The sequence below is a fragment of the Dipodomys ordii genome, unplaced genomic scaffold, assembly GCF_000151885.1.
Source record: "Dipodomys ordii isolate 6190 unplaced genomic scaffold, Dord_2.0 Scaffold8, whole genome shotgun sequence".
Taxonomy (NCBI): Eukaryota; Metazoa; Chordata; class Mammalia; order Rodentia; family Heteromyidae; genus Dipodomys; species Dipodomys ordii.
Genome location: NW_012267224.1, coordinates 27,262,531 through 27,271,629, shown reverse-complemented (window position 1 = coordinate 27,271,629; position 9,099 = coordinate 27,262,531).

The window sequence follows — 9,099 nt, the reverse complement described above, 5'->3', positions numbered from 1 at the left end:
TTTTTCTAAGTGATTTAGTATAATCTATTATTTATAAGTTTACCTAAATCTATTTTGAGCCTCTCTCTCATTTATAATTTCACATAGTAACATTTTTAACAATCTTGTATCCTCTAAGTTAATTACACAACTTTGCTCTATTTAAAAACTTTTTATTCTTCCTAAGTTCTCTATGTTAGAATTCCAGAGCAAATTGAACAAGAAACCAGAATTTTCTCCATCCACAGTTATACTTTAGCAGATTTTAATATTTTTCCCTTCTCAGAACTACTTTTCAGATTGTCAAGTGGCCAAGTTTTGTTGCTGTCTTATTCCAAAGGAATTTAACATCCCATTAATTTCATTTGCATTCAATGCATTGCATTCCCTGGAGAGTCTTTACCAGGATGCAGTAATTTAGAGTCAGAGGCACATGATCTCAGGAGGATGGAATATCTGAATGTACCTTGCATACTAATTAGTTTTCCTTATTCATCGAGTACTGACTTGTTATCAGGATCAAAAGGCATTTGGAGATATGGAGAGACCTTAGAACTGGTTGCCAGAGGTTCCTATGGGCCCTTCTATCTACAGATGGAGCATTTCTGGTAACCTGCCTTGCAGTAAATGCAGAGACCTACCTTTAATTTTTATGATTCCAATTCACAGTAAAAGACTTAAGGAAGCTCCCCAAGGCGGTTACTGCTGCTGCTTGGTGGATCAACAGCTCCCTGACTTGTCTACCCAAGAGACAGTGCTTAATAAAAGTTACATGTGAAATGGTAATGCTTATTCTCTACCTTCTCTACCCCACCATGCTTTCTCTGCAAGGGCAGGCAAAGCCACACTGAATCTCCGGCAGCTTCAGGAAGTTTACAAAAGGGCTGTTTATGGAGTGGGTACAGGAAACCCTTACTGATAATGTTCCTCTTTTGGTGTGGGCAAAGTTTTGCACCAACTTTGATCAGTTCAGTGTAGTTAAAGCAATGCCTGTTTCTAGATCTACAATTGTGCCATGAAAACAGAACAGAATGTTTGCCACCAAATTTACTTAACATCTCCCATAGGTAACAGAGGTTGGCCCTCTTGGTTATATAAGACAAAATTCTTACTTTTAACATACAACTGAGAAAAATGACTGCTTATGTCACTCAGAATTATATATTTTGGAGTATTGGTGAGAAGGATCCATTTGTATTTCTTTGTCATGGTTGCATGATTATCCTGAAATCTAAAGTTTGCTGCTATGTTTAAAAGCAAAATCATGCCTAGTACAATTTCAGGTGAAAAAGGAGAAAGGTGAATTAGAAGTACAATCTGACCACAACAATTAAGGAGGAAGGTGTAGAAAGAATACTAATTCATTCTGAGAAAATAAGGTTTATCCTGTTTAATACAAGTATATATTACATTTTGCACTGAAAATTACTTTCATTTCCAAAGGACAGATTCAAATATTGAATACAATAGAAGCATAAGATAAATTCTCTTTAATTTACAAAATTACATGGTTTCCTTAGCATGGGTGTTGTAAAAACCTCAAAAATTGGGCTGGGAGTGTGGCTCAGCGGTAGAGTGCTTGCCTAACATGCATGAAGCCCTGGGTTTGATTCCTCAGTACCACATAAACAGAAAAAAACCTGAAGTGGCACTATGGCTCAAGTGGTAGAGCACTAGCCTTAAGCCAAAAAAGCTCAGAGACAGTGCTCAGGACCTGAGTTTTAAGCCCCATGACAGGAAAATAATAATAATAATAACAATAAAAAATAATAAACCTCAAACACTTTACACAACATAGACACCAAAAAGGCATGGTCATAGCTAGTAGTAGATGACAGAGTAATAGGCCAAGAAGTCCGGAAGCAAGAAATTTCATGGTGCTCAGAGGTTTTTTTTTACAGGAAGTTTTTTTCTCTGAAGTTTTTTTTTCTTTTAAAGCATCAAATAAAGTTTTTGAGTAATTAAAATGCCTCTACAGACCTTAATGTTAATATGTTCAATGCATTCAAATATCCCAATTTCCCACAAGTGTTCCATTTCTTTTATGCAACCTGATGAAAAGATGTGGGTGAGATGTTAACAGTTAATAGACTCTTAAAGCATTTCTTCTGTGGAAGGACACATGCCTGAAATGGTAAGAATGCCCGCTTAGCAAGTGCAAGATCCTAGTCAAACCCCTGTACTCTCCAACTATATTTCATTTGACTATTTCATTCTATTTCCCACTTCTCAGGATGGTTGCCAGACTCTTGGTAGTTTGAACATCCAACTGGATGATTGCTTATTACATGACAATATAGCACACATAAATTATGTAAGTAAACAACTGTCATGTTGTATTGAAACCCCTTGGCACAACCACACACAACCACACACACACACACACACCTATATATAAAGAGAACATTTAGAAAGGAAAAAATAAACTCACTGTGTAAATGGTATTCAAATTTCTATTTGATCAGTTATGAAGTCTCTATACCTGCCTTTATTTTTATTTTAGCCAGCCCTGAGGCTTGAACCCAGGGCCTGGGCACAGTCCCTGAGCCTCTTTGTGCTTAAGGCTAACACTCTACCACTTGAGCCACAGCCTCCCTTCTGGCTTTTTCTGAGTAGTTTATTGAAGATAAGAGTCTCACAGACTTTTTTGCCCGAGTTGGCTTCGAACCATGATCCTCAGACCTCAGCTCCAGGAGTAGCTTGATTACAGATGTGAGCCACCAGGGCCCAGCTCTGCCTTTATTTTTTAAATAAATTTTCAAGTGGTACCTAAAGACAAAAGTTACATATGTTAATAAATGGGGTGTACTCTTTGCATACATCTGTTAGACAAATACAATATTAACTCCCATTGTGGATATAGTTTTCAAATGTGTACACAAAAAAGTAACATTTAATTCAAAATTACCTAATTTTCTTTTTGAATTCTACGTAGATTAATATATCTAATTTACCTCTATTACTTCAGTAAGGGTATTTTCATTTTTATTTGAAATGTCATTTAAAATATCAGAAGATAAAAAAATAAGTAAGCTGCTTTCAGTCTTTATAAGAATAATATATCTCAATTCTGAAACAGTGTAAAGGAATTAGTGATTACTGTCACTGCAGGCAGCGGTGGAATTTAATTCATTCATTTACTAAACATTGCACATCTCCTATGAATCAGACACTCTTCCTGTGCTGGAGTTGCATCTATCACCAAAACAAACACAAAAAAATCCTCCCTACTGGTAGCTTCCATTCCACTGGAGGGCACAGACAATAAAGAGCAAGTTTAAGTGCTAAGGTACAATGTGAAGTTTGGTTTTAGAAGACAGTGTATTAGTTAGCTATTGATAAAGACCAGGTCACCTCAGAACTAGAGGCTCAAAACCAACATTTTGTTTGGTCACCAATGGGAAATAAGTATGTGTACATGTGTGTGTGAGAGAGAGAGATAGAGAGACAGAGACTGAGAGACAGAGGGGGAGAGAGGGAGAGACAGAGAAAGGGAGGGAGGGAGAGCAAAGGAAGGAGGTGAGAACAAGAGCGCAAGGGTTGGGGTGCAATTTTGACTTTGAGTAGGAGGTCAACTTACTGAGAAAGCGCCTGTGTTCTGAAGCCTTGGGTGGTCGCTAATAATCCACATCTCTGGTGATTTCTTCTGAAACCCTCTTCCTTGGAGTGTAGGTTTGTATAACAAATACAATATGGCTAAGATAACAGATGCTATTTCCAAGATGATAAGGAGACTAGGTCTTCCTGCTCAGACACTTGTGCTTGCTCATTTTAAGGGAAGCTCCTACTCTGCTGTGAAAAGCTCTAAGGAGAGGCCCATGTGACAAGAAGTGAAGAAGGCCCCCAGCCAATGAGGAACTAAAGCCTGGAGTTCAGTAGCCATCAGGAAGAAAATTCTATTAATACCCAGTTGAGTGAGTGTGCAGGCCGGTCCTCCCTCAGTTGAGCTTTGAGATAAGATGGTAGCCCTGGGGAAACCATGACTGCAGAGAATCCTTGAGGCAGACACATCAAGCTCAGTAGCTTTTGTCATCTTGATCCCCAAATCATAGAAGCTCATTATTAACAGCCTCTGCAATCTGTACCATTTTGTTCCCTCGCAGTGGATAAAGCTTTGAAGCAATGAGGGAATGGGCCACATTCAACATAGTTTGTCAGTGGAGCATTTGCTGGGCAGAGGGAACAGCCAGTGCAAGGCGCTGAGTAGGAGCATGATTGACATGCAAAGGAACAGAAGGGAGGCCAGTGTGGAGAGCCTGAATAAAGGTGAGTCAGTGGTGATGGGCTGGAGAACAGGGTCTTAGTGATCAATAAAAACTAGTCTTACTCATTGTGAAACTGGAAGATATTACATCTGGGATGATGATCTCTATGTTTTTAAGAGATCACTATGGCTTGGGAATGAGCTGGGGGAACAAAGTTAGGAAACCAGTTTGGGGTCTGCTGGAGAAAACTAGACAAGAAATAATGACAGAAAATACAGTGGTGAAACAGGGGCAGATTCTGGACATATTTTGAAGGTAGAGTCCTTGAATAGTTGTGGAATGTCAGACAAAGAGAAGAGCCAAAGAAGATGCCATGGTTTTTTATCTGAAGATTAGTGAAAACTTAGAAAACTGTAGGGAGATTAGGTGAGGGTATGAAGAAAATAAGGGATTCACCATTAGTAATGTCAGCTCTGAGATATCTATGATACTACAGGAAAGATGTTAAGTAGGCCATCAGATAGATAGGTCTATCATTTAGGAGTGATGTCTAGGCTGGCTATTAACTTTTGGAATTATCAGCATAAAAATGGTACTGAAGTATTTTTTTAAATAGTAAAGCACCAAGTTCATTGTAAGTGAAAGTAAAATAGACTCTCCATTAAAAGATTTCCCCAGGATGGGAGTCCAACAAAGTCTGTCAGAGAAGCAGCCTTTATGCTTTAGTAATTATTGAAGTCTTAAGACTTGAAATCACCACATAGAGAGAGAAAGGGACCCAGAAGGTAGGGTAGGGTCTCCAACATTCAGCAAATGCATGGGCAGAAAGGTAGGAGAGAGGTAAGAGGAAACCTCAGAGAGCCTGATGCTTCAAATCACCGGAAGTGTATAAAGCTAGGTGTAGTGGCTCAGGGCTATAATACCAACCAGTCAGGAGATAGAGGCAGAAGTGTGAGTTCAAGACCAGCCTGGGCTACACAGCAAGACCCTGTCTCAACAAACAAAAAGAACCCCCCCCCCAAAAACCCCAAGCAAAACAAACACCTCCCAAAACAACAAAACAAAGCGAAACAAAAGTCAATCAACAATCAGAAACCAATCAACAATCAAGAAGTGACTTCTGGGTTCAGGAACAGGGTTGTTTTCACTTTTTCAAAGGGAGTTTCTTGGAGTCCTGAGGGCTAAAGAAGTGACTGTGGGTTTAGCAGTGGGAAGCAAAGAGGAAGAACAGCTCTTTCCAGGAGTTGTGCTACCAAGGAAACAGAGTTCCCAAGTAATCTAGTAAAGGAAGCTGTGTAAGGAAGAGATTTGTTTCCTGATACTGACTGCAGAACAGGGAAACACTGACGACCTTCAGAGAAAAGTGGCTGGGGCTCGCCCTCAGGTTGGCAAAAGGGAATACAATCTAGAGTTCAAGTCAAGGGTTCTGCTTCAATACTAATTTACCATTTCAAGAAAAATTGTTGTCTAGTATAGCCTTCAAGTTATCTTCAGCCTTGTCCTTCAGCTCTTTTATAACTGTAAGTTACAGATGATGGATAGGAATGTAACTGATTTCCCCATAGACACACAACTCTATCTGGGAAAAGGGAGGAAACGGATTTCCTTCACCCATTATACTAGGCACTTCTGCATGAAATTAAGCAAACTCATTCTTGCATGCTTGACTGCCCACGTATACCTTTAAGGTTCTTCTTTGTACTGGTTGTAACATCTTCCTCATTCCTTGATTCATGATAAAGTAAATGAAATAAAATCTTTGGCACATGTTCCTTTCAAACTTGTGTGAGACACATGAGGTTACATTTTTTAAAAAAAGTATTTTTTGCCAATCCTAATAAGAAGGCAGGAAGTGTATAAGGACACTGGGGCTCTCAAGTGGTAGAGCGCTTGCCTCGAGCTGAAGAGCTGAGGGACAGTGCTCAGGCCCAGAGTTCAAGCCCCATGACAGACACACACACACAAAAAAGAAAAGAAAAAAAAGAAAGGACACTGGGGCTTAGGCAAGATGGAGGGAACCTGCGAGTGTTTGCTTCTAGAGAATTTACTTTGCTGAGGGCAGAGGTGGGAAATATTGGGAAGAATGAATGGTAGAGTGAAATTTTGTATGACTACAGCCTTAAAGTCCACTGAGATTAGTGGTCAGGAATTTAAAGCAAGCTAGTAACAGTTTAAACTTTTCAGGAAGCTAAACCACACAGATTTACACACAGAAAGAGAGATGAATTGGTCCAGGGCTGTAGATTGATTAAATGAGCAGACAAAAGCAATGTAAGATGTACAGGTCAAGATTGTCCCAAGGACTGGTTATGATATACTTAGAATTTTAACCAGCAGAGGTGAGAATTTCAAGTAATGAAAGGCAATGAAAATGTGATTACTTCCATAGTTGGAATTCCTAGGAGGCTAAAATGTTGGAGGCTCATACCAGAACAATGAAGTGGAAAGACAGGAGTTGGTAGTCTGAGAGGAAGCAAAACATTATCGTCACAAGGGATAAGCAAAATCAGCATTCCATTGTTTGAGAGTCTCGTATCTGCTAATCACTGAACTCCTTTCTGGGTGGAGTAAGACAGTGGTTTTGCAATGGAGGGTTTTTTTCTATCACCTACTTTATCTGTACAGTTTATTTCAATGAGATGGCTGATATAGTCCTGTTTTGTTTCTAAAGTGAATAGAATCTGTAGACTAGCATGATGAGGTTTCAGTGGAAGATTGTGTGGGTTGGGCACTGCAGGGGACAGCAGGCTCAGGAAGCAAGGCCCATCCAGCCTGGGCCGCGAGGTGCAGCATTGCCTGACTGTATTCAATGCTCACAAAGATGCGTGCCCTGTTCTCTGTATTCTAGAGTGGTGCCTTTCCTAATCCACAGAAAGATGTTGGGTGGGCTTTGAAGAGGTTATACGTGGAGGCCTGGCCTGGAGGGAGATTTGTCTTCTGTTGAGAAATCCCTGTGGATTGGTGTCCTCCAAGTACTTGAAGTTCTCAGTCTGTTTGAAGAAGAGACTCTGTATTTACTTTCTTATTTACATGCACAGTAGCTCTTTCACTAAACTTTGCTTCCCTCCAAACTAACACAGATTTCTATTACAGTACAGTGGTCAACTATGTCACTTCCGTCACTTAAGAACCATTGATTGTCATTTCAGTGTTTCTTGTCCATTTAATAGAATCTTATGTTAGACCGACATTTACAAAAAGTTGGACAATTTTTCCTAATCAAATAAAAAGAGAAGATACTGTGTAGGAAGTTCATAGGAGTCAAATGATCATATTTGCTTTTGCTTTAAAAAAAACTATTTTAAGGGGCTGGGAAGGTGGCTCAGTGGTAGAGTGCTTGCCTAGCATGCATGAGGCCCTGGGTTCAATTCCTCAGCACCACATAAGCAGAAAAAGTTAGAAGTGGCACTGTGGCTCAAGTGGTAGAGAGTTAGCCTTGAGCTGAAGAGCTGAGGGACAGCACCCAGGCCAAGAGATCAGGCCCCACGACTGACAAAAAACAAACAGACAAAAACAAAAAAACTATTTTAAGGCTTCCTTTATTGTATCAGTCAGTTCATTTTGGGGATACATTACCCATTAATGCTTCTGGACACTCCAGGGCCCTTAGTTATGCAAATATTTCTAGTCTCCTTAAACTGAGCATCCTTTAAGCTTCACTTAAAAACATATACAAAAGCTTTTTTTGTTGGTGTGACAGTCACTTTTCATCCCAGTGACAAAATACCTGAGGAAAAGCAGTTTAAATCAGGAAGTATTTTGGCTCTTGCTTTCAGAGGTGTCAGTCCATGGTAGGCGGGCTCCCTTGCTTTTAGGCTGTAGGAAAGCAGAACTATCACAGTGGAAGGGCGTGGCAGAGGATAGCTGCTTACCTGGAGGCAGCCAGGTAGCAGAGAAAGGAAGGGGCTCAGAGGCAAGATATACCCTTCAAAGTACATCTTAGTGAGCTTCCGCCAACCAGATCCTACCTCCTAGCAGTCCAATGGATGAACTCACTGATGAAATTAGACCACTCACAATCCTATCACCTCTTAAAACAAACAAAAACATTGGCCGGCAACTAAACTTTTAACACATGAGCCCTTGGGAACATTTTTAGAGTCTTAATGTTAACAGTAGGAGATTCTAGCAATATCCACTGATTGAATTAAAACTATACTTCAGAGCACAACTTTGTGATGATAAAATAATCCATGCTCACTGTAAGCAGACTGAGTTATGACTTGGAGACTTACCCAAGAACAGGGCTATTCTGAGCACATTCTCTGTGGGCAGTAGTTAATCCAGGAAATTCTGTTCTATAGTAGCTCAGCACCATTTCCCTTAACGTGATGGTAACCAGCATTGAAAAGTTAAGGATATTACACTTTACCAAAAGGAAAGTCAAGAATTTCCACCTCCAAGCTATTTCTGGGTCATCCTTGTAGAGATAATACAAATCTGCCCAGCATACTCCCTCTAGGCATTTAAAATTTCCCCTGGCATAAAACACAGCATCAATTCTCCCCTTGCCAACACAGTCCTATTATCAATTATATTCTATCCATTTGCCCCCCCCCCCATCCAAGGCCATGCTATCATGTTCTAAATCCCTTGAAGATCTTACTGCACTACCTCTTCTATTGCCATCTAGACATGAAGTGTTTGAGCAGGGAAGAAAAAGGGGAAGAGAGAGACCTGGAGTCATGTGCAAGAGACAGTGTAGGTGTGGATAAGAAACTGAAGCCTTTCGCATAGGCCCTGACAGGGTCCTTCATGGAGGATGTTTGTTATTTTACTTCACAGTACAAGATCCATAGCATCAGCCAGATCCGAAGTTGAGCCTCGGCTTAAAATGCATCCTAAAGCAAAATACAATTTTTTCCCTAAATAATTTATTTAAAATTATGCATGTCAAGCAAGAATGTTGGTATAA